Raw genomic sequence first — 25,994 nt, 5'->3', positions numbered from 1 at the left:
CATTATGAGGACCCTTTCGGAGGTCCTTGAATTTGATAAAGTTTCCACAATTTCACTGAATATAAAAACACCATATTTGACACACACACACACATGTCTGATGGAACCACTCGAGTAAATAAGATAATAAAATACTACTACTAATAAAATATTAATATCTTTTAATGTCAATCAATCTATGGATTGATAAAAATCTTATTAATTTAGATATTAAATAATTCATGTTAAAATATAATTTATTAATTATAAGTAAGGATTAAGGGTTAATTAATCACTAATCAAGCTCAAGTTTAATCATATCTTATTCACTAATCAAGATTAGCCACTAATTAATCATCTAGCCTAATAAGCCATTAAAGGATAATGCAAGGTGCGTGTATACAACTGGTATATGCATACCTCATACGCATACTAATAGTTCTTATAATAATCAAGTACAAAAGAAAATCACTCAACAAATAGCTAAGTAACATAATGAAAGATAATAGGATTAGGAAGGGGCATTACACTAATTGAGGAGGAGAATATTACCCCAAAGAGTTTACAACATATTGTAAACACCATTGAATCAAGAAACAATTCATAGGTAGGTACACATCATAGTAGAATGACATAACATAAAGGAAGAGTAGAACAATCATGAACATGGATAGAAGTTTGTTGAAAGAAAGCATTTATCTAGTGATTTTGGGGTGAAGAAGTTACTTGTTTTATATACATTTTGAACACATCTCCCATAAACACTGTCAAAAATAAAGTTCCACAAGAGGATTTGAGTGGTATGAACTACAATGTATCACATTTCATGGTGTTTGAATGTGTGACATATTATCATATACCTAAACATTTAAAAATAAAACTTGATCACATAAGCGAGAAATGTATTTTCACATTTTTGACCACATAAAGTCTCCACAATTTCACCACATATAAAAACAACATATTTGACAACTTTATATATATATATATATATATATATATATATATATATATATATATATATATATATATATCTATCTATATATATATATATATATATATATATATATATATATATATATATATATAGATATATATGTATATATATATATATATATATATATATATATATACACACATATATATATATATATATATATATATATATATATATATATATATATATCGGTGCTCTTGTTGGAACCATTGTAGTATACCTAGGGGGCATAACATGGGGTACAGAGGGAGGTACCCAAGGGAATAATATGATGTAATAATTAGTTAGTTTAGTTAAGGATGATAAATAAATGGGCCATAGTTAATAAATAAAGTGGTTAACCTGCATTATGCAAGGGACCACAAGTAGTTAGGAAAAAATGTGACAAGCCCATGGTATTGGGTGTATGGTTTTGAGAGACCCGTCGTATCACCCATGGTATTGTATGTATGAAGTCTATGTAGAGGCCAGAGACTCTCCATTGTGAAACATGAGAAGAACACAAATAATAAGATATACTCAAAAAAGTAGTCCAATGGTACCATGCACGTCCATCTAGCCATCCAAGAGAAAGGTGAACACCTGCTCTAGTCGTTGCCTCACTCGCTTGATATGGAAGCTGGTTCTTGTGGTTCCTTGGTGTTGATGTTATGTGGGTGGATTGTTGCACCTCATTGTGTGTATTCTAGGGGTTGTCATCCTTGTTGCTAATTTTCTACCACCTTATTGGTTATTGTCTTGTTGGGTGGTGCGGGTGGTGATATACTGAAGCTTTAACTGATGGTGTATTTTTATTCAATTCCTCCACTATTAGTGCTTGCATGGTGTCTAGTTCTTTTTTCCGTATCTGGTTTGATGTTTGGGCTTTGTTGTTGTCCATCAAAGGTTCATCATCTTATGTGTTAGTGTCTGTTGATATTTTTTCTTCTACCTCCACAGTCTTTGCCTAGTTTCTAATGGAAATATCCTATAGGGTAGTTTTCTTCTTTTTATACCAAAACATCAAGAATTTATTTTGTACATTAATATTGATGGTATCAATTGAGTCCATTCAAGGATAACCCAAAACAACATCCTCTGCATCCATTCATAAAGCATAAAAGTCAACATGTAATACATATTGATCAATGGTCACCTTCAAGTCCTTAAATATTTGAATAGGCACCCCATCAACCTGTGTGCTTTCAATATGTTTTGCGGGAACTTGCAAGTTTTTAGCTAAATTAACATTGATAAAATTATGCTTGCAACTAGGATTGATAGACATAATGATCTTCTCTTTTTGAATACATCCATGAACTATAATATGGAGATATCAAAACATAGGCCTTTCTAGATCTTATTGTCCTTCTTTCTAGCATGAGACCACTTGTCCAAAAGGACTTGTTCGAATTTTTTAGTGGAAAGTTCCTGTATTAGATCATGGCCAAGTGAGTTCCACCATATTAGAGCCTCATCTCTTAAAGTAAAACATAGGAGAATTATCCAAAGTGGGAATTTTGACATTTTATCTTTTATGTATTCTTCAATAGTAGGACTATCATATTTTTCTGTAAAAAACATCTTTCTATAACCCTTAAAATGCAATGAGAGTTTTGAAAAAAAAATGCTTACTTTGAGCGAGAATTTAAAATGGCCACAACTCAGTGAACATGGCTCAGAATCCTTATTATAACCTATTTTCAGAAATGGAACTACCATTCTACATCTTCCCTTGTGGTTGGAATCATGAACTAGGCATTTTGGGAACTCAGATTTGCACTACAACTGTCCGACTATCACAAAAAATTCTAAAAAAGAGTTCATTTTAAATAAGCAAGATCTTTGTCATCCAAACTCCGATTCAGACAATTTTTTTTTAAATTAGGGGATTTTTTGAGAAGATCTCAAATTTGCAATTAGTTTCTTGAAATTTTTCACAAAAATCTACAAAAAAATGGCTAGAGAGTTATTGTCCATGAATTTCTGTTAGAAAAAATTGTGCAAAACAGCTTATTTTAAGTCAATGATATCTCCTCTGTTCAGAATCCGATTCAGATGATTTTTTTTTTTTTAAATGGGGTACTTTTTCATAAGGAATTCATATCTGCAATTTGTTTTTTGAAAAGTTTGCACTAAAATTTTGAGATTTGATCTGAAAACTCATCGCCCACTAATTTCCCAAAAAATTCTTGCAATAAAGGGAAAATAAATCTCCCTTCTTTGTCGAAGAAAGAGCTCTAATACCACTTGTAGTATAACTGCAAAATAAATCCAAGAGATAATATAGGAATAGAAATAGAAACACTTTAAATATTTATTAATATCAAAACCCTTGAGGTAGGGTAAAACCATACAATTATTCCTCAAGGAAGGAGAACACTCCACAAGTCATATGTTTGTCAATACAAAACAATACTCGACCTTTCTCAATGGAGAGTCTCTAGCCTCTATATAGCCATCATACATAAAATACCATGGGTCTTTCAAAACCATACATCCTGTTAGATTCCGTCTTCTCAAATCCTCTGTTAGAGTCCAATTCAGACAAGTGGCTGTCAAAGTCTCTTTTCAAATATGCAGGCTAATGTCAACCAGCCTTCACCAACCACAGCTTAGATGTTTGCATAGCTTGTTCTCAGAATGTTTCAATAACACTTGTAGGCCAGAAGGGAGCTTCGATAAGTTTTCATTTCAGGATTGTCATCGTCAAAGTGCTCAAAGGTATTTCTTCTTCAAAACTCGGTTTTGAAGAAGAAATTTTCAAGTTTGTTTTCTGTAAATACGCTGCCATGCTACCAGTGTACTTCTCAGAGATCGAAAGGTTTACCATGTATCGTGATTGAGATGCCAAAGTTAAAGACTTGTTGCATTGAAGGCTTGTGTTGAAAGTGGGAAATTACCTGCTGACACTAAATTTCCCCTCACAACTGTGAAAAGATTGACAACTGGTATGAAGAAAAAATTGAAGGGAGTTTCTAGAGACGTAGAATATACCAGCAGTATCTCATTTCAAATTGCAGCCAGCCTGAGGCGTAAGCTGGTGCCAGAAAACATAAAGAGTGCATTTGATGTTTCATTGGATGTCAAAGGTCACAAAGAAATGTCATAACAACTTTCTCCCATGGTAATAGCAGAGAAATTGGCTTCCAAACTAGAAACATCTAGACTTTCTGGTTTCCTTGTACAAGCGTGCAATGGCCATCTCAATTTCATGTCTGTCAGTGTATCAGAGGATTCGATGCAGAGTTTTCGTTGTGAAAATTTTCCTGTTATGGAATGTGATCTACCATCTCCAACGAAAACTGGAGGTAATTGTAAAAGAGACAAGGATTTTGATGATAATAAAAGTTTTCAGCATCATGAAAAACACAAGCTGGAGATTCGTATGAAAAGATCAACACTTGATCCTGAAGAGTTTGCCTTGTACAAGAGGTATCAAATAAGGGTGCATAACGATAGACCGGAGGAAGTGCGGGAGAGTTATTACAAAAGATTTCTTGTGGAAACTCCACTTATTTTTGTTCCACCAGGGAATGACAACTCTGCTCCTCCTTGTGGCTTTGGCTCATTTCACCAGCAGTACTTGATTGATGGTAGATTGGTTGCTGTCGGTGTGGTTGATATATTACCTAAATGTCTTTCAAGTAAGTACATGTTTTGGGATCCTGATTTGGCGTTCTTATCACTTGGGAAGTATTCAGCTCTAGAGGAAATAAAATGGGTGCAAGCAGCACAAAAGCACTACCCTACTCTTCAGTACTACTATCTTGGTTACTACATTCACTCTTGTCCGAAAATGAGATACAAGGTAGCATATAATCCTTCGGAACTTCTATGTGCCGTGCATTACCAGTGGACTCCTTTCCAGCTTGCAAAGCTGGTGCTTGATAAAGCAGCATACCTTTGTCTCTGTGATGTTTGTGACCATGCAGAACCAATTTTAAAGCCCTTGCACTGATGAAATGCATGATTCCTATGGGCAAGATGATCATGAAATGGAGGATAATCTGGAATTCCGTGATGGAGAGTTACATGAATTTCAAAGCTCAGGTAGCAGTGACCATTCCATGGGTGTTGAGAATGGCGTTGAAGCACCCGCTGTGGATTTTGATACTGAAGATATTGGTGGGGTTTTAATTCAATGGAATGGTCTACGGTTTCGATTTAAGGACTTGAAGGCTTCTGGTATTATGGGTCGACGGAGGTTTCATTTGTTAACCGGACACTTGCAGAAGTATATTAAAGTAGTTGGCACAGAACTTACTGAACGTATTGATTACTGTCTGGGTTGAGTGCACAATGTATCTCTAGCAGTGTTCATTCTAATATTATGTTGCATATACTATTTGTCTCTTTCTATTATAGGCGGAAATGCAAGCGGTGGCAGTGATGCAACTAAATAACAGCATGTGCATGCGGCCAGTTTTCTTTACAACATAGTCAGTAAGGATTAGCAATCGGCCTAAGTGATGACAATGATGGCAGCTTGCTCTCAGTTGCCATGGTTGTGGAGGCAAAATTGTGTTTGAGCAATTTGGAAGGCCGAAGCTCCATTACATACCTGTGGACAGTGTTGAAAGTGTGCGCTACGCATTGGAGGTGTGCGCTACGCACCAAGCTGAGCGCTACGCATTGGGCATCAGTGGCTAGTGTAAAAATACACAGGCGCTACGCATTAGGCTATGCGCTACGCACTGGGATAGTGCGCTACGCACTCAGTCCAACACAAAATTTGTTTATATTTATGCGCCCAGATTGTGTCTAATCGCCTCCAAGTCTGCAAATCTTCTTGCTCGCATTCGACGGAATTGCAATAACTCAGTACTTTTACTTTGTGAGATTGAACTATACCAATTTCGCTTTTGCTATTGCAACAACAAATTTAATCCCAGTAGTCACGTTTGTGATGGCCACTGTTCTGAGATATGAAAATGTCGACATTAGGAGCCTGAGAGGGCAAAGGTTGTGGACACTATTATTTGTGTAGGTGGTGCAATGGTGATGACCTTATACAAGGGTTCTGTAATTAAAATGCTAAATGCATACAATTCCACAGCTGGCAATAGGATATTGGGTTCCATTCTGCTTTTTGCCAGCGTTTTTGCTTGGTCGTCCTGGATTATATTTCAGGCTCCAGTTTTGAAGAAGTATCCAGCTCAATTGTCATTGACTGCACTGATGTGTATGTTCGGAGCATTGCAGTCCGGTGTAATTTCTTTGATTTTTGAGCATCACACATCAAGTGTCTGGACCATTGGCTAGAATCTTGAGCTTCTCAGCTACGTTTATACGGGATTGATTTGTTCAGCATTCGCTTTCTTTGTGCAAACGTGGTGTGTACACTTAAAAGGACCAGTATTTGCAGCAGTTTTCAATCCATTGAATACCATAGTAGTGGCAATTTTGGAATGCTTCATTCTTCATGCAAATCTTCACGTTGGAAGTGTGGTGGGATCGGTTTTGATCGTGGGGAGTCTGTATTTTGTGATGTGGCAGTCAATTGCAAATACTTCGACATTCGATCCGTCTTTAGAATATATGCGGTGGATTTAATCCATATTATCAAGATCTTTTCCTAATTTCGGTAAAATGGCGAACGCATTTCCAGAAATTTGGGGGCAGTTGTAATTTCCAGAATGTGCAAAGTGGCAGAGAACAAGATCCGATTGCCTATGTTTGTCTTCAGTAATGGGATTGACACCTGTAAATGCCACCTCTTCATCAGTTATCAACAGATTCGAGTAGAAAATGGAGCGCTTTTCTATCTTCAGAAACGTTGATTGGCTCTTAGTTTTGTTTTTTTAATAATGATAAAACAAATTCCTTGTCTTGGGGTCGATTTGCTTTCCCCTAGCAGAGTTTATTTAATGTATTGAAAAAACCATTTGAAAAGGTTGGAGAGAGTTCTGAGAGCGGTGCGTGGAGAAAAACAGAGTTTCATTGTACAGTTTTGACAGGGATTCAATAAAAAATACAGCTCTAACTCCTGAGATTCCTGTGGTATGACATTTGACATATGTTGCTTCTTTGTCTCATACGTTCCTTGTTATGTTTACTGTTTCATTTCATAATCATTTTTGTTGAATACTTTTAAGTGAGAAAGGAAGAATTCAATTTATTTGCTCTGTCTTGAGGAAGTGTTCATATTTAATGTTTTCTTCTGTTTGACAAGGATCCATCTTCTATGCCCTTGTCGACTTCTCAGCAGTCTTGCCATTCCGTTTATCTCAATTTAATTGTTAAATTTCTTGCATATCTTGCCTCAGGAGATAATCTGTGTTTTTTATTACATTTCCCTGTTCAAGCTGTTCTTTGCCCCATGCAGCCCAAAAAACCCTATCATTCATTAAAACCCCTTTTCATATCTCTTTACTAGCCTAAAATCAGTATTCCTTATCGGTCATCTCAGCCCCTTTGAAAACTTGTCTGCCGAGATAGACCTGGAGAGAGCCCTCTCCTGTCCTCCTAGGGCTAGCTACGAGGCTAAGTGTGGTATGATGTTGCCTCGAGTTTTTCCTTCCTCAGCCTGAGGCAGATTCGAGCGCTAACATAGTGGCGACCATACTGGGGAAGAAAATGGTTTGCTGGTTGATGTCATTTGTTTTATAAGCTACAGACGGAGCCTGAAGTTATGCCAGGTAGCCTTCGAAACGATTTTGCTTTGCATTAGCGAAAGTAGATAAACGCTGCTTCAGTCAATCTCCAGTCTAGCTTGTAAACGTGACATCTAACTTGTTAATTGCCCCAGTACATGTATCAAGTTCAGATCTGATTGTTGATGGTGGACAACGATCAGGCATAAGAAGGCTGAAATCATTCACCTAACGACTTCATTCACTGAAAAATCCAGAGACCAATGCTTCATGGTGACTTCACTGCAGGAAGATTAGTAGCTTTGAGCATTTCAAGATGGATTGGGTTGCAAGAAGATATGCTCCCATGAGCCGAGATCACATCCCTAGTTTTCCAAATAAAATTCTGAAGGTCGATTGGTCAAGGAATTTGCCTACATTTAAAGATGATGGTAGGAAGGACGCTGCTCTACATCTTGTTAGATTTCACATGCATATTCACAAGTTGAAGGTTGATTTTCCTGAAGATTGCTTGATGAAGATATTTTTTGCCACTTTGGAAGGTAAAGCCCAATCTTGGTATGAAAGTTTGCCGCCTGCTTGTATTTACTGTTTAAAGGATTTTCATGCTATGTTTATTGAAAGATATAAGGACTCTTATCCATCATTAAATTTAGTTCAAGACTGTTGCAAGCATGCTTATAGTTTTATTGAAAGCCTTGAGAAGTTTTATGAAGATGATAATTTCATGGATGAAGAGATCATGGAAGCCCTGTATGAAAATCCATTTCAGCAGCACACATAAATATTAGAGGATACTTGTCAAGATCAGCAGGCTGAAGATTTCCATATGGTTGAAAATGATGAAAGAGAAAATGTTGTTTCAGATCTGTCCATAGAAGAAGACAACATGCAGGTAACACAGGAAAGTAATGTTCCAATCTCAGAAAGTGATGATGATAAATCAGATCGAGATATAAATTGTGATGAGGCAAAAAATGTTGTTCCGGATCTCATAAAAGAGATTTGTATTGTCGCGGCTGCCTCAAATGAAGAAAACAGAGTAGCAGACCTAAATGTTCTCATCTCACCAGCACTAGATCTTCATGAGGAGGTAGTTCATTTCCTCTGTGAAAAACAAGACAAGATCTTTGTTCAAGTAAGTGAAAAGGTTTCTCTGGATGAATCTATGGTAGCTGATAGAAATGTTAGTGTTGGGTTTCATGAAACATCTGAAATTTCTTTTCTCATGATTGATGAATGTAATGAGAATCTGGCTGTTATATCATATGAGGATGACCTACCATATATTCAAACTACAAAAGATCAGACCATTCAGGATTCCATTTCAGATTCTTCCTCATATGTCTCATGTTTTGAAATGTTATTTCAAGAGGAGATCTGCTCATCTACTTGTTCAGAATTTTTTGAGGACCAGGAACATACCCTTTCTGGAGTACATGATGAAGGAAGATCAGAATCAGGAGAAAATGGCACCTTTCTCTTTCAGCAGGAGGAAAGACTTCATGTTTTTGAGGATCCAATGGCAGATTTGTTGCAGTCAGCAGTGAAGGTGATTATTGCAGTATTCAGTGATGAAGGAGATTATGGTCGACTATATTTTTGGATGCCTAGTTACCAGTATTCATTGTTGACCAGAAGATCTGATCTGGAGAATCAGTCAAGAAGCCATCTTCTTGATTGGTTGCATTGGCATTTTGATATAGTTTGATGGTATATTGTCTTGTAAGAAACACAGGTGGTTGTCATCATAATTTCAAATCTTGATGGACTGCTACCCTTCAATAAGCTTTGTAAGTTCTTGTTTTAGTTAAGTCAGTCATGAGTCATTTTTGAGTCAGTTTTCAGTCATGTTGGTTTCATAATTGTGTCGGCTTGAGTCAGGTTTCAGTCAATAAATGAGTCAAAGTTTTGTGTCGTTTGCCGAAATAATGGACTCCATCGCCCAATGGATGAAGGCACTGTCTAGGTCTTACAGAGATCTGCGGTTCTTGGCATCTCCAAGGAGCTACCATCCCCATTGGAGCCAATGTTAGAGTCGGTCTAGTTATCCCTCTGTCAGAGATCAAAGCTCTTTTGCATTTCATGATTAGGTGTCCCATTAGTTTTGATCAGTTGCATTTCGTTAGGCATGCCATAACTCTGATGGAGCGGGTTGTGTCATTCATTCCCCTCGTGCTTGGAACTGCTGGTTTAGGCCTGTTTATTAAAATAATTCTTCAAAGGTCATTTACAATCATGTTTAAAATTTTGAGGTCTTAGGTCTACGGTTGAGTCAATTTTGTCTTGAAAAGTCTTAGAAGACCAGCAGGCCAGAGGGATGTCTTTGATAGATCATCACTTCAATAATATTCATCATGGTACAGCTGAATTAGGACTTCTCTTCAAAACTCTATTTTGAAGATAAGTCCCCATCTCATTTTTGTAAAAATTGTCAAAATTTTCAGTTCTTCAATCATTCAAGCTCAGCCTTGGTCTCCTTTGCCAGAGCATATCAAAGCTATCCCTGCAAAAAATTATTAGAGAAAATCATTATTTCAACCAATTTTAAAGGGGAAACCAAAAAGGTCAGAGCCTATTAATTTTGAAAAAGTGTCAACAACCAAACATAAGAAAATGGGTTTTGGGTTAAGCAAAAATCAACAAGGAGTCTATATGAAGATATTTCTCCTCATTTGCAACCCATTCCACATTCCAAGAGCAAAGAGCATTGTTCTCAGGCGATTTTGTGAGTTTGTGAGCAAATTGGGCCGTTTCCAGGGTGCGCGGCGCATCAGGTTGGGCGCGCGGCGCATCAGTGGCGCGCGGCGCATCAGGCGACAAATTCCAGTGCTATCTTACATGCGCGCTGCGCATCAGGAGCGCGTGGCGCATTGGGTGAGGTGCGCAGCGCATTGAATTTTATGCCCAGACTTTGTCCAAAACACACTCAAACACCTCTTCTCACGCATCAAATCACAGGTAGGCTTTTATCCACGGCTCATTCTTGGTTTTGGAAGGTTTATGTAAAGAAATTATGTTATATTTGCCATGAGAAAACCAAGTGTAAAAACCCTCCTTGTCCATTAATTTGCTGTAAGGATTTAAATGCCAAGATTGTTGTAGGGTTTTCAAAAATAAATGTTGCCAAGGTTTTCCTATTTCCTTTGTTTCCCATCCCCTATATTCACCAATATTTTCCCCAATAATTCCTCATAGAACCCTACACTATCTTCCCTCAAATCCTAACCCCTCCCTTCTACTACAAACATATATTCCCTACCTCATCCCAAACCCTAAAACTTCAAGATTTCCATGCCCCTTCCCTTCCCTAAATTCCTTGTTTTGTTTCCATTTTCCCCATTTCCCTAATGTTTTCCCTTTCTTAACAATTCCCTTGTATATTTGTGTCCCCTTGGTCACAACATTTTGAGAAAAAGAAAAAGTCTACAGTCAATTTTGCACACAGTTGTATATCAACGTATATATATTCCAGCTACCTTGTTTTTTAAAGAACATGTCAGAGACCGAGTCAGTATATGAGCAGGATTTTGATAGTGATTCTACACCGGAGGTAAATGTGCCACGGAGGTCTCGCAGAAGTGGCAAAAGTGGTCAGCATGTCAGGGAGGAGCCTACTTCTTTGGCTCAATTGCAAGCTTGTCCACTTGCAATGGACTGTTTTCAGTATCAATCATGTTTTGAATACTGTGAGTGGATCTCACAAATCCAGCATCATCGGGAACTAGTCCGTTTATTTGTTCTACATTTGCAGGATGGTCATGTAAACCTTGCCGGAGTGAATTTCACCTTGTCACCCGAGACTATTGCTCAGGCCACTGGGATACCAAATGTAGGGGAGGAATGGAGTAAACGGCAATAGTTAGACAGCTTTTACTATGAGCCATATATCAAACCCGACTATATAAGACATTTGAGTGCAGTTTTTCCTTTCAGATTCCTAGAGGATGAGTATGCACCATTTATGAAAGTCATCATCCGATATTTCAGTTGCGAGGGCAGATTCTCACGTCTATATGCGTACCATGTTCATTTTTTGATGCATTTCACAAGGGTACGTATGATGAACATTCCGTTTTTCATGTGTCGCAACATAGAGAGGATGGTGCCTTTAGTACAAAGGAAGAGCCCAGCACATCAGCATAAGAGCATCTATCATTATGCATTGATTAAAATCGTAGTGATGCATCAGTTGGCACAGCAGGGCATTACTTGGGAAGATTTCATCTCCCGTGATTACTTTGCAGCATTACAGCCACCTCCCAAGATAGTTCATGATGAGGGAGGACCTTCACATGAGCCAGACATTCCCGAGACTGAGCATATAAGTGCTCCTCCATCTGTGACATACCAGCGAGGCTATTAGAGCCTTATTTGCATCTACATGACGAGTACTATCTCCACCCGGGGTGGAAGGGGTCTCGTTGACTTCATCAACACAGTGAGTGTTATCTCCACCTCGTGTGGAAGGGGCCTCACTTTCGACAGCAGCACCGCAGGTACAGGATAAGGGCAAGAAGCCCAAGCATGAGGAGAGGCCTTCAGGTGAGCCATCAAGTTTTGTTACTATTCATGAGGATGAGACAGCTTCAGAATCAGAGAAGACCTAATATATCAGGTATCTAGAGCAACGGAATAAACAGCTTGAGGACTAGCACGTGATCATAGAGCTACAGAACATTCGTGAGAATCGCCAAGCTGCCCAACATAGAGAAATTGAGTTCACCTCTCTAAAGCAACAGGTAAATGAGGATCGGGAGGCTAATCTTGAGAGGGTCAACATCTACTTGGAGGAAAATATGAAAAAGGCCAATAGAGACAATGCATTATTGAAACACATGGCTATGCATTACAAGGTCCGGAACCTAGTTTGCAAGGCGCGAATTAGGAGTCTTAAGGCAAAATTGAAGAAAGCGGTCAAGAAGCAAAAAAGACAAAAGGAGCTTGATCGTCTTCAGATTTTGGCCAAAGCCTCTTTGGCTGAGCATAGTACTTGATTGGGGACCCCCAGCCCAAATTTCAAGGAATTTGGAAAAAATTTTGTCAATTTTGAATTTTTGGCTCTAAAAACAGGTTTTTTGGCTCAACGCGTAGCGCGCGACCCATAAGATTGAGAGGTCCAAATCACAAATGGTTTGCATTTTTGGATTTTTCATGATGAAATATACCTTCTCAGCTATTTCCAAGGCATTTCATCAAGGTTTGGGTCCCCAAAAGGTCAAAAAACATGCAAAAAATGACCTCACTGCCCCTTTTTGGACACACAGGAAGCAGCCTTGGGAGAATGCACTTTTGGAGGGGCAAATGGACATCAAATTGGAAAATTCCACTTGGGTTGGAAAGTAGACATCCAGGGCTTTCCAACAAGCCAACCTAAGCTCAATTTGGATGCTGGGAAGTTCCCCAAATGCAGGTGGAAAGGCGCGCGGCGCATAGGGCTCAGGCGTGCGGCGCATTAGGGTTTTTTTGGCACAATTTTCATCTTCAGCTCAGGAAACGTAGCCAGTTTGACTAGTTTTGACTTGTGATGGGATTTTTCACCCTTGTTGATGTAATTAATGGAACTTTATGTTGACTTGACACTTATTTACCTATTCTAGATGATTCATTCATAAAATAGAAAAACTTTAATGAATGAATTGGTTTCCTAGCTTATAGAGGCAAGTTGTTTTGACTGCCTAGATTGTAGTGCTTTATTTAGAATTCGTTGAAACAGCTCCTAGGATGATGAGCTCGACCCCTAGAGGCAAGGGAATGAGTTAGCTTGCCTATATTATGTATTTTCTTAGTCATTTTCAGGGTTGGACTCTTTGGGAAGAGGCTTTGAGACTTTATTGTACATTTTACTTCAGCATTTTGGCAAAGGGAAGACCAGGGTTTTGCAGCACTTTTTGGAATTCTTGTGGCTTTATGTCTTGATGGTGTGCTTCTTTCAGTACTTGTAAGTTGTTATGTGTATCATTTTCCTTCTCTCATCTTCTGCAATTGAACAAATGAAGTGTTAAGGTAGAATTCAAATCTGTAATGCTCTGCCTTTAAGTTTGTTTGATATCCTATGTTTTCATCTATTTAAGGAGAACTCTTGAGGTTTTCTTGCTCTCCTTAGCTCCTCACCTGTCTGATCTATTCACCTCATTGCTTTTAAAGCATTAAAACAATTGCCTACCTGCTCCAATCAGACCTTTGCAGAAACTGTGTCTCATTCCCGCACCTAAAATTTCTTTTCCCTTTGATTCAACGAAAACCCCAAAAAACTCACCTTTGAACCTATGCACTTAATACCTAGCCTAAGATTAGTTACAATTTCAGTCATCTTGAGACTCATTGATTATATTTTTCCGAGATTGACCCAGAGAGAGCCCTCTCCTATCCTCGTAGGGCTAGCTACGAGGCTGAGCGTGGTTTGATGTTGCCTCAAGTTTTGCCTTCCTCAGCCTGAGGCAAATTCGAGTGTTAACATAGTGGCGACCATACTGGGGAAGATGTTTTGCTGTTGATGTGACATTCAACTTGTTGATTGTCTTGTCCCAGTACATGAAATCAAGTTGCAGATCTGATGCTGATGGTGGACAGCAGTCAGACACATATGAAACATTCACCTGGCGACTCCAACTCGATCCAGACATTCCAGTGCTCGCTCATCCATCTATGCAATGGTAGGGTATGTGGCAAACCCTGCACTTTGTGAAGCTGTAAAAGATGTTAGAAATTGTTTAGCGGATTTTGAAATTAATGAAGATTTTTTCAGTGCTTTGCTTCAATGTTTGAAATCTCCGAAGTTTCCTCTTGAAGCTAAAACTGGTGTTTGTGAGTTAGTGGTTGAAAGAGTTGAGAAGGAGATTCAGTGTTTGAATGAGCAGATCCAGTCATATGATTTCTGAGATCCTAAAAATTTCTTGGAAACTCTTCCTCCATCGAAACAAGAGATAATAGAGGTGCCTACAGATGTTTGCATTGACAATGTGCAGCTGGAGGTATATATTGCGGAGTTGGGGCAGCCAACAGAGTCTGGCTTTCGTGATCCAATGGCAACATACATGGAAATGTTTTTCAGTTTGACTGACAAATCAAGCTGTCTAATACATAGCCAGATTCATTACGTGCATGAAGGGCTGCCAGCAATTACATCTGTGTCCTGGTGGAAGCATTCTCAAGCGGCATCATTCTCAGGTTTACTTGAATGGTTGATCTGGCATTTTAGTATTACCTGATCTACTGTTTTTACAGCAAAGTAGGGTAGATTTTGTAAATAAATAAGCAGCCAAAGGGCAGCATTTCATTCTGAGTTTCATTTACAGTTGTAGTGTGAAGTTTGTTGAGCAAGTTTTTCGATCATTTCAGTCAAGTTTTAGTCCATAAATGAGTCGGAAGTCTCGTGTTGTCTATCGAAATAATGACTCCATCGCCCAATGGACGGAAGACACTGTCTGCTCTCCCAAAGCTCTGCAGTTCTTGGCACCTCCACGGAGTGGCAGCTGCCATCCCCATTGGAGCCAATGTTAGACTCCGTCTTCTCAAATCCTCTGTTAGAGTCCAATTCAGACAGGTGGCTGTCAAAGTCTCTTTTCAAATATGCAGGCTAATGTCAACCAGCCTTCACCAACCACAGCTTAGATGTTTGCATAGCTTGTTCTCAGAATGTTTCAATAACACTTGCAGGCCAGAAGGGAGCTTCGATAAGTTTTCATTTCAGGATTGTCATCGTCAAAGTGTTGAAAGGTATTTCTTCTTCAAAACTCGGTTTTGAAGAAGAAATTTTCAAGTTTGTTTTCTGTAAATACGCTGCCATGCTACCAGTGTACTTCTCAGAGATCGAAAGGTTTATCATGTATCGTGATTGAGATGCCAAAGTTAAAGACTTGTTGCATTGAAGGCTTGTGTTGAAAGTGGGAATGTTGGGTCCCTATAATACTAGTGATTACCCCATTACTATTGTAGTTATACCCCTTATTTATATTGTTGTGCCCCTATTACCCCCATATTGTTATTTCTGTGCCCCTTAGAATCCCTCTATTGTTATTTTTGTGGCTTTATATTATTATTGTTAGGTCGGCTACATTATATTGTGACTCCTTAGACTCCTATATATATAAAGGAGGTTTTGTGATTTGTGTCATCCAAGAATTGTTCATTTATGTAATGTAAAGGAGGTTGCCCCCTCGAAGAGGCTGAATTCTAAGGCGTTTATCTTTCTTTTCTATCTTTTCTTGAGTTGGTTTCCTAACATTTGGTATCAGAGCTTTGGATTCTAGGGTTTCGCTGCTCCAAACAGGTCATCGTGGCATTTTCGCTATAACTTTTTTTTCTGTGACGTTTCAGAAGTCGCAAAAAAAACCCATTTGAGAAGACATCGCGCTGAACCTTGGGTCCGAATTTCAGAGCATTTCGCGTGATATTTTCGGAGATATGATCTGAGGAAGTTGGTCTTTTTGCAGACTCCTGAATTACATTCAAAACAGGTGACCTGGGGAAAATCGTCATAACTTTCTTTCTGAGCATCGGATTGAAATTTCGTAAGAAGGTCACTGCGGGAGATTGTGCATAACTCTTTCTTGGAGAATCCAATTTGGATCAGACTAGTGGCATTGGAAATAGGACATAGAAGGCTACTATAGGTCATAGTTTCAGAACTGGATTATTTGAAATTACAGAGATACATCAGATTCAATATCAGGCTTCTACAAAGTAAAAAAAAGGTGTGTAGTTTTTTTTTTTAATTTTTGCATAAGCTTGGTTTGAAGGAATTCAAAGGGCATAGTAAAGCATTATTATCGGTAACTGATGCCCCGAGGAAAGAAAATGCAAACACCTAGTAAGGAACCTGAAAGCTCTAGCATGACTCATAAAGAAGAGGAAGAAATGCTACATGATATATCAAAATTACAAGAACAAGTGCAACAAATGTCACGCTCACAAAAGCTAACAGATGCTAAGATAAATGGCGTGGAATCTAAGATAAATGGCGTGGAATCTAAGATAAAGGGCATGGAAGCTAAGATGGATGATCTGAAGACAGATTTGAGGACAGATTTGAAGACAGACATGGCAGATTTGAAGACAGATTTGACATATTTTCTACAAGAAATACTTACTAATGGTGAAAAGGTTGTAAAGGAAACTCATGATGTGAACAAAAGAAATGTTAATCATGATTCCATAGACTCTAATGTTGGATCGAAGACCCACCATGTTCCAAAAATCGATATGAGGAAGTTTGATGGCAAGGATCCAGCCACATGGATATTACAGATGGAGCAGTTCTTCGATCTCAATAATGTGCAAAACACACAAAAGGTACGTATGGCAACTTTATATTTGGAACCAAATCAGTTTGTATGGTATCAATGGCTTTGCTCTCGTAAACGATTTATCACTTGGGCAATTTTTACGGAAGAATTGATAGCACATTATGAGGATACAAAAAGCAACACTTTTTTTAGCCAATTGATAAGTCTCAAACAAAAGGGTTCAATAATGGAGCACATTGAGGAGTTCCAAAAATTGAACATAAGGGTAAAAGATATTCCAGAGGAGCATAGGATTGATGTGTTCATAGGGTCTTTAAAGGATAATATCCAACATGATGTGCGCCTTTGGGAACCTGATTCATTAGAGAAGGCATTCAGGTTAGCAAGAAAAATGGAAAGAAAAATTATGGCAACTAGGAAGCATACCATTCACAACTATAAAGACGGAAGTGTTGTTGCCCATAGTCTTCCACAACCTACAAGGTTTACACCACAACAATTGGAAGAAAAAAGAGCAAAAGGGCTTTGTTACAATTGTGATAGCAAATACACAAAAGGTCATAAGTGTGCTGAGAAGAAATTATTTTACATAGATTGTGAAGAGGAATAAGAAAAGGAGCAAGAAAGGTCAAAAGAAGAGGATATATTCCAGGAACAAAGCCTAGATGAAGAAAAAATAAATCCGACCATATCTTGTAATGCATTGGCGGGAATTACCACTCCTCAAACCATCAAGATAGAAGGACAAATCAAGAAGAAAAAGGTAATAGTGTTGATTGATTCAGGAAGCACCCACAATTTTATTCATTGTAGGGTAGCAAAAGAATTGAATTGCTTCCTATATCCAGCACCAGAGTGTCAAGTGATCATTGCAAATGGAGGAACAATAAATTGTTCTGGAAAGTTCCATAATATCAAGCTATCCATGGGAGATTATGTATTGACTAGCCCAATGCTTTCCATTCCAATGGGAGGTGCTGATGTTGTACTAGGAGTCCAATGGCTACAATCCTTGGGTACAATAGCTTTTAATTTTCAAGAACTTTTCATGAAATTTTCTGTGGAAGGAAAGGAAGTTGAATTAAGGGGTATTGCAGGGAAACCAGGAAATATAATCAGCTCTAATGGCATGACAAAGGTTCTAAAAATGGAGCAAAGAGGTGTAATTGCACAATTATGTGCGCTAGATGTTTCCACATTGGAATCATCTATTTCTCCAGATCTCCAAAAAGTCCTGGACAATCATTCCAAGGTATTTGAGACTCCCAAAGGTCTCCCACCTATGCGTGATCATGATCATGCTATTCATCTGATTCCAGGAAGTGTTCCTCCAAATATCAGGCCGTACAGATATCCATATGTCCAAAAAAGTGAAATTGAACGTATGGTTGCAGAAATGCTAGAGGCTGGTATAATTCAACCGAGTCAAAGTTCTTTCTCAGCTCCAGTAGTATTGGTGCAAAAGAAGGATGGATCATGGCGCATGTGTCCAGATTATAGGGAGCTCAACAAGCTCACTATTAAAGATAAGTTCCACATTCCTGTCATTGATGAATTACGGGATGAATTGCATGGATCAATTTACTTCACCAAGTTGGATCTTCGTTCGGGATATCATCAAATCAGAATGAAGATTGAAGACATTCCGAAAACGGCATTTAGAACTCATGAGGGTCATTATGAATTTTTGGTCATGCCTTTTGGCCTTACCAATGCACCTTCAACATTTCAAGGTTTGATGAATTCAATTTTCAAACCATTCCTTAGAAAATTTGTGTTGGTATTTTTGATGATATACTAATCTACAACAAGTCTTGGAAGGATCATGTTGAACATGTTGACAAGGTGCTACAACTATTGGAGGAGAAACAATTATATGCAAAAAGATCCAAATGTTTCTTTGGAGTCCAGGAGGTGGAATATTTGGGTCATATTGTATCTCATGAAGGAGTTAAGGTAGACCCTAGCAAAATTAAAGCCATTAAGGAATGGAAAATCCCCACATCCATAAAGCATCTGCGAGGATTTCTTGGGTTGACAGGGTATTATCGCAAGTTCGTTAAGAATTATGGGAGAATAGCAGCACCTATAACAACATTATTGAAGAAAGATTCATTTTCATGGACTCCGAAAGCAACAAAGGCCTTTAAACATCTTAAAGAGGCAATGTGCCAAGCACCGGTCTTAGCTACACCGGACTTCACAAAAACCTTTATTGTGGAATTTGATGCTTCAGGAAATGGAATTGGTGTTGTTCTAATGCAAGATGGAAGACCCATTGCTTTTGAAAGTCGTCCAATCAAGGGAAAGTTTTTAAGCAAAGCTATTTATGAGAAGGAAATGTTGGCAATACTCCATGCACTTAAGAAATGGCGACCGTACCTAATGGGAAGACACTTCAAGGTAAAAACGGATCATGATAGCCTTAAATACTTTTTAGAACAAATATTATCCTCTGAAGAGCAAAAAAAGTGGGTCACAAAGATATTGGGTTATGACTTTGAAATCATCTACAAAAAAGGGAAGCAAAATGTGGTGGCAGATGCACTCTCAAGAAAGGATGAGGATATGAAAGCATTGTTGTGTGCCATTTCTATTATCCAACCAGATTGGATAAACGAAGCAAAGGAGGAATGGAAGAATGACGAAGAAGTGTGGGCACTTATTCGAAAGCTACAACAAGATTCCAGTACTTCTGATACATTTAGCTGGCAAAATGATTCGCTATGGTACAAAGATCGCTTATACCTCTGTAAGAATTCCCAGCTAAAACAAAAGATTCTTATGGAATTGCACACTTCTCCCTTAGGAGGGCACTCAGGATTTTTAAAAACTTACCACAGGGTTAAGAAGGAATTTTTTTGGGATGGCCTTAAATCAGATATTCAAAAGTTTGTGGCGGAATGTTTGGTTTTCCAACAAAATAAAGTTGAAACAATTAAGACACCGGGTCTATTACAACCTTTATCCATTCCAAGCCAACGTTGGGAGGAGGTTTCAATGGATTTTATCACAGGTTTACCCAAGTCTGAGGGAAAGAGTGTCATCATGGTGGTAGTTGACAGACTTACCAAGTATGCACACTTTTGTGCATTATCACATCCATTTAAAGCCAGTACAGTTTCTACTGCATTTATGGAAATAGTTCAAAAGCTACATGGAAATCCAAAGATTATTGTAAGTGACAGAGATCCCATTTTCACTGGAAATTTTTGGACAGAATTATTTTCTTGTCTTGGTACTCAGTTAGCTCATAGCTCATCTTATCATCCTCAATCTGATGGGCAAACTGAGATAGTAAACAAATGTTTGGAAGGATATCATCGTTGCTTTGTATCTGATAAACAGACACAATGGGTCAAATGGTTGCCTATGGCTGAATGGTGGTATAACACTTCCTTCCATACAGAAACAAAAATGACCCCATTTATGGCACTTTATGGGTACCAACCACCATCAATCACATCATATTTAAGAGAAAATTCTAAGGTTCAGGCAGTGGAACATCACATCGAACATCAACAACAAGTCCTCCAACTCTTAAAGGATAACCTCGTGTTGGCACAAAATAGAATGAAACAACAGGTAGATCAACATCGCAATGAAAGAAGTTTTGATGTAGGTGATTGGGTATTCCTACGGCTACAACCATATAAGCAAATGTCCCTAAAGCAAGCTAAGAAGGATAATAAATTATCACCAAAGTATTATGGTCCGTACAAGGTGTTGGAAAAGATTGGTACTATAGCATACAAATTGAAGCTTCCTGCAGCTTCTCGATTGCACCCAGTTTTCCATGTTTCATGTTTAAAGAAGGTTATAGGCGACAAGCTCCCAGTTCAAACAATATTGCCAGAACTTGACAAGGAAGGAAAAATTATATTGGAACCGGAAGCAGTCACAGAAACAAGAACTCGACAGCTATGAAATCGATCAATTTCAGAGTATCTTATCAAGTGGAAGAACTTATCTGCTGAAGATTCCACATGGGAGGATGAGAATTTTATGCAGAAGTATCCAGAACTGCTCAAGCGTTGAGGACAACACTTTTTTGAAGGAGAGGGGCATGTTGGGTCCCTATAATACTAGTGATTACCCCATTACTATTGTAGTTATACCCCTTATTTATATTGTTGTGCCCCTATTACCCCCATATTATTATTTCTGTGCCCCTTAGAATCCCTCTATTGTTATTTTTGTGGCTTTATATTATTATTGTTAGGTCGGCTGGATTATATTGTGACTCCTTAGACTCTTATATATAGAAAGGAGGTTTTTTCATTTGTATCATCCAAGAATTGTTCATTTATGTAATGTAAAGGAGGTTGCCCCCTCAAAGAGGCTGAATTCTAAGGCGTTGATCTTTCTTTTCTATCTTTTCTTGAGCTGGTTTCCTAACAGGGAAATTACCTGCTGACACTAAATTTCCCCTCACAACTGTGAAAAGATTGACAGCTGGTATGAAGAAAAAATTGAAGGGAGTTTCTAGAGACGTAGAATATACCAGCAGTATCGCATTTCAAATTGCAGCCAGCCTGAGGCGTAAGCTGGTGCCAGAAAACATAAAGAGTGCATTTGATGTTTCATTGGATGTCAAAGGTCACAAAGAAATGTCATAACAACTTTCTCCCATGGTAATAGTAGAGAATTGGCTTCCAAACTAGAAACATCTGGACTTTCTGGTTTCCTTGTACAAGCGTGCAATGGCCATCTCAATTTCATGTCTGTTAGTGTATCAGAGGATTCGATGCAGAGTTTTCGTTGTGAAAATTTTCCTGTTATGGAATGTGATCTACCATCTCCAACGAAAACTGGAGGTAATTGTAAAAGTGACAAGGATTTTGATGATAATAAAAGTTTTCAGCATCATGAAAAACACAAGCTGGAGATTCGTATGAAAAGATCAACACTTGATCCTGAAGAGTTTGCCTTGTACAAGAAGTATCAAATAAGGGTGCATAACGATAGACCGAAGGAAGTGCGGGAGAGTTCTTACAAAAGATTTCTTGTGGAAAATCCACTTATTTTTGTTCCACCAGGGAATGACAACTCTGCTCCTCCTTGTGGCTTTGGCTCATTTCACCAGCAGTACTTGATTGATGGTAGATTGGTTGCTATCCGTGTGGTTGATATATTACCTAAATGTCTTTCAAGTAAGTACATGTTTTGGGATCCTGATTTGGCGTTCTTATCACTTGGGAAGTATTCAGCTCTAGAGGAAATAAAATGGGTGCAAGCAGCACAAAAGCATTGCCCTACTCTTCAGTACTACTATCTTGGTTACTACATTCACTCTTGTCCGAAAATGAGATACAAGGCAGCATATAATCCTTCGGAACGTCTATGTGCCGTGCATTACTAGTGGACTCCTTTCCAGCTTGCAAAGCTGGTGCTTGATAAAGCAGCATACCTTTGTCTCTGTGATGTTTGTAACCATGCAGAACCAATTTTAAAGCCCTGTCACTGATGAAATGCATGATTCCTATGGGCAAGATGATCATGAAATGGAGGATAATCTGGAATTCCGTGATGGAGAGTTACATGAATTTCAAAGCTCAGGTAGCAGTGACCATTCCATGGGTGTTGAGAATGGCGTTGAAGCACCCGATGTGGATTTTGATACTGAAGATATTGGTGGGGTTTTAATTCAATGGAATGGTCTGCAGTTTCGATTTAAGGACTTGAAGGCTTCTAGTATTATGGTTCGACGGAGGTTTGATTTGTTAACCGGACACTTGCAGAAGTATATTAAAGTAGTTGGCACAGAAATTTCTGAACGTATTGCTTACTGTCTGGGTTGAGTGCACAATGTATCTCTAGTAGTGTTCATTGTAATATTATGTTGCATATACTGTTTGTATCTTTCTATTATAGGCGGAAATGCAAGCGGTGGAAATGATGCAACTAAAGAAAAACATGTGCATGCGGCCAATTTTCTTTACAACACAGTCAGTAAGGATTAGCAATCGGCCTGAGTGATGATAATGGTGGCAGCTTACTCTCAGTTGCCATGGTTGTGGAGGCAAAATCGTGTTTGAGCAATTTGGAAGGTCGAAGCTGCATTACATACCCGTGGACAGCGTTGAAAGTGTGCGCTACGCATTAGAGGTGTGCGCTACGCATTGGGCATCAGCGGCCAGTGTTAAAATACACAGGCGCTACGCATCAGGCTATGCGCTACGCACTGGGATAGCGTGATACGCACTCAGTCCAGCACAAAATTTGTTTATATTTATGCGCCCAGATCGTGTCTAATCGCCTCCAAGTCTGAAAATCTTCTTGCTCGAATTTGACGGAATTGCAATAACTCAGTACTTTTACTTCACGAGATTGAACTATACCAAGTCCGCTTTTGCTGCTGCAACAACAAATTTAATCCCAGTAGTCACGTTTGTGATGGCCACTATTCTGAGATATGAAAACATCGACATTAGGAGCCTGAGAGGGAAAAGGTTGTGGAAACTATTGTTTGTGTAGGTGGTGCAATGGTGATGACCTTATACAAGGGTTCTGTAATTAAAATGCTAAATGAATACAATTCCACAGCGAGCAACAGCATATTGGGTTCCATTCTTCTTTTTGCCAGCGTTTTTGCTTGGTCATCCTGGATTATATTTCAGGCTCCAGTTTTGAAGAAGTATCCAGCTCAATTGTCATTGACTGCACTGATGTGTATGTTCGGAGCATTGCAGTCCGGTGTAATTGCTTTGATTTTTGAGCATCACACATCAAGTGTTTGGACCATTGGCTGGAATCTTGAGCTTCTCAGCTACGTTTATACGGGATTGATTTGTTCAGCATTCACTTTCTTTGTGCAAACGTGGTGTGTACACTTAAAAGGACCAGTATTCGCAGCAGTTTTCAATCCATTGAATACCATAGTAGTGGCAATTTTGGAATGCTTCATTCTTCATGCAAATCTTCACGTTGGAAGTGTGGTGGGATTGGTTTTGATCATGGGGGGTCTGTATTCTGTGATGTGGCAGTCAATTGCAAATACTCCGGCATTCGATCCGTCTTCAGAATATATGCGGTGGATTTAATCCATATTATCAAGATCTTTTCCTAATTTTGGTAAAATGGCCAACGCATTTCCAGAAATTTGGGGGCAGTTGTAATTTCCAGAATGTGCAAAGTGGCAGAGAACAAGATCCAATTGCCTATGTTTGTCTTCAGTAATGGGATTGACACCTATAAATGCCACCTCTTCATTAGTTATCAACATATTCGAGTAGAAAATGGAGCGCTTTTCTATCTTCAGAAATGTCGATTGGCTCTTAGTTTTGTTTGTTTAATAATGATAAAACAAATTCCTTGTCTTGGGGTCGATTTGTTTTCCCCTAGCAGAGTTTATTTAATGTATTGAAAAAACCATTTGATAAGGTTGGAGAGAGTTCTGAGAGCGGTGCGTGGAGAAAAACAGAGTTTCATTGTACAGTTTTGACAGGGATTCAATAAAAAATACAGCTCTGACTCCTGAGATTCATGTGGTATGACATTTGACATATGTTGCTTCTCTGTCTCATACGTTCCTTGTTATGTTTACTGTTTCATTTCATAATCATTTCTGTTGAATACTTTTAAGTGAGAAAGGAAGAATTCAATTTATTTGCTCTGTCTTGAGGAAGTGTTCATATTTAATGTTTTCTTCTGTTTGACAAGGATCCATCTTCTATGCCCTTGTCGACTTCTCAGCAGTCTTGCCATTCTGTTTATCTCAATTTAATTGTTAAATTTCTTGCCTATCTTGCCTCAGGAGATAATCTGTGTTTTTTATTACATTTCCCTGTTCAAGTTGTTCTCTGCCCCATGCAGCCCAGAAAACCCAATCATTCATTAAAACCCCTTTTCATATCTCTTTACTAGCCTAAAATCAATATTCCTTATCGGTCATCTCAGCCCCTTTGAAAACTTGTCTGCCGAGATAGACCTGGAGAGAGCCCTCTCCTGTCCTCGTAGGGCGAGCTACGAGGCTGAGTGTGGTATGATGTTGCCTCGAGTTTTGCCTTCCTCAGCCTGAGGCAGATTCGAGCGCTAACATATCCTATACCATATGCTTATCATATTATTCCCTAACTACTTGTGGTCCCTTGCATATTGCAGGTTAACCACTTTATTTATTAACTATGGACCATTTATTTATCATCCTTAACTAAACGAAATAGTTATTACATCATATTATTCCCTTGGTTACCTCCCTCTATACCCCATATTACCCCTTAGGTATACTACATAATCACTAAACTAAATAATATAAATAACTATTACTAATAATAAAATAATATATTTTCATGTCAGTCAATCCCATGGATTGATAAAAATCCTATTAATTCAGATATTAAATAAGTCGTGTTAAAATATAATTTGTTAATTATAAGTAAGGATTAAGCGTTAATTAATCACTAATAAAGGTTAAGGTTAATAATTTCTTATTCACTAATCAGGCTTAGCCACTAATTAATCATCTAGCATAATAAGCCATAAAATACTAGTGTATTCATGCAAGGTGTGTGTATGTAGTTGGTATATGCATACCTCATATGTATACTAATAGTTCTTATAAGAATCAAGTACAAAAGTAAATCACTCAGCAAGTAGGCTAATAACATAATGAAAGATAATAGGATTAGGGAGCGGAATTACACTGATTGAGGAGAAGAATATGAATCCAAACAATTTACAACATACTGTAAACGCCATTAAATCAAGAGACAATTCATAGGTAGGTACACATCATAGAAGAATGGCATAGAAGAAAGGAAGAATATAAAAATTATGAACATGGATAAAATTTTGTTGAAAGAAAAACATTTATCTAATGATTTTAGGGTGAAGAAGTTGCTTGTTTTATATACATTTTGAACACATCTCGCATAAACATTATCAAAAATAAAGTTCCACAAGATCATTAGAGTGGTATGAAGTGAAGCATATCACATTTTAGGGTGTTTGAATGTGTGACATTTCCTCATATACCTAAACATTTAAGAAGAAAACTTGATCATAGAAGCGAGAAATGTATTTTCACATTTTTTATTGTAGTCCAAAGCATATAGATTGTAAAATCTATTCACAAACTATGACTATTAGAGAAGCAATTTCTTATAGGAAAGTTCATGGAGAAGAGTAGAATGAGAAATTTGAAGAAAAAGGTACACAAGTTCAATCACCTATTCAAAGATCTCCAACGAGGAC

At 38.2% G+C, this 25,994-nt stretch overlaps 4 pseudogenes; all 4 read left to right on the top strand.

The window, feature by feature from the left end:
- The window catches only part of LOC149238650 (arginyl-tRNA--protein transferase 1-like), a 123,397-nt pseudogene extending 118,147 nt beyond the window's left edge, over positions 1-5,250 (top strand).
- Positions 5,251-5,329: 79 nt separating this feature from the next.
- Positions 5,330-6,511, top strand: LOC149238649 (protein WALLS ARE THIN 1 pseudogene; annotated as a pseudogene).
- Positions 6,512-6,594: 83 nt separating this feature from the next.
- Positions 6,595-22,762, top strand: LOC149238648 (arginyl-tRNA--protein transferase 1-like; annotated as a pseudogene).
- A 47-nt stretch (positions 22,763-22,809) lies between these two features.
- On the top strand, positions 22,810-23,842 carry LOC149238647 (WAT1-related protein At4g08290 pseudogene; annotated as a pseudogene).
- Positions 23,843-25,994: the final 2,152 nt, after the last annotated feature.

Source organism: Pinus tabuliformis, chromosome 8 (genome assembly GCF_031772625.1).
Source record: "Pinus tabuliformis cultivar Carrire ecotype Pingquan chromosome 8, CPIR1, whole genome shotgun sequence".
Classification (NCBI taxonomy): Eukaryota; Viridiplantae; Streptophyta; class Pinopsida; order Pinales; family Pinaceae; genus Pinus; species Pinus tabuliformis.
Note: the sequence above shows the minus strand (reverse complement) of the source record. Positions and strands in the feature narration are given on the sequence as shown.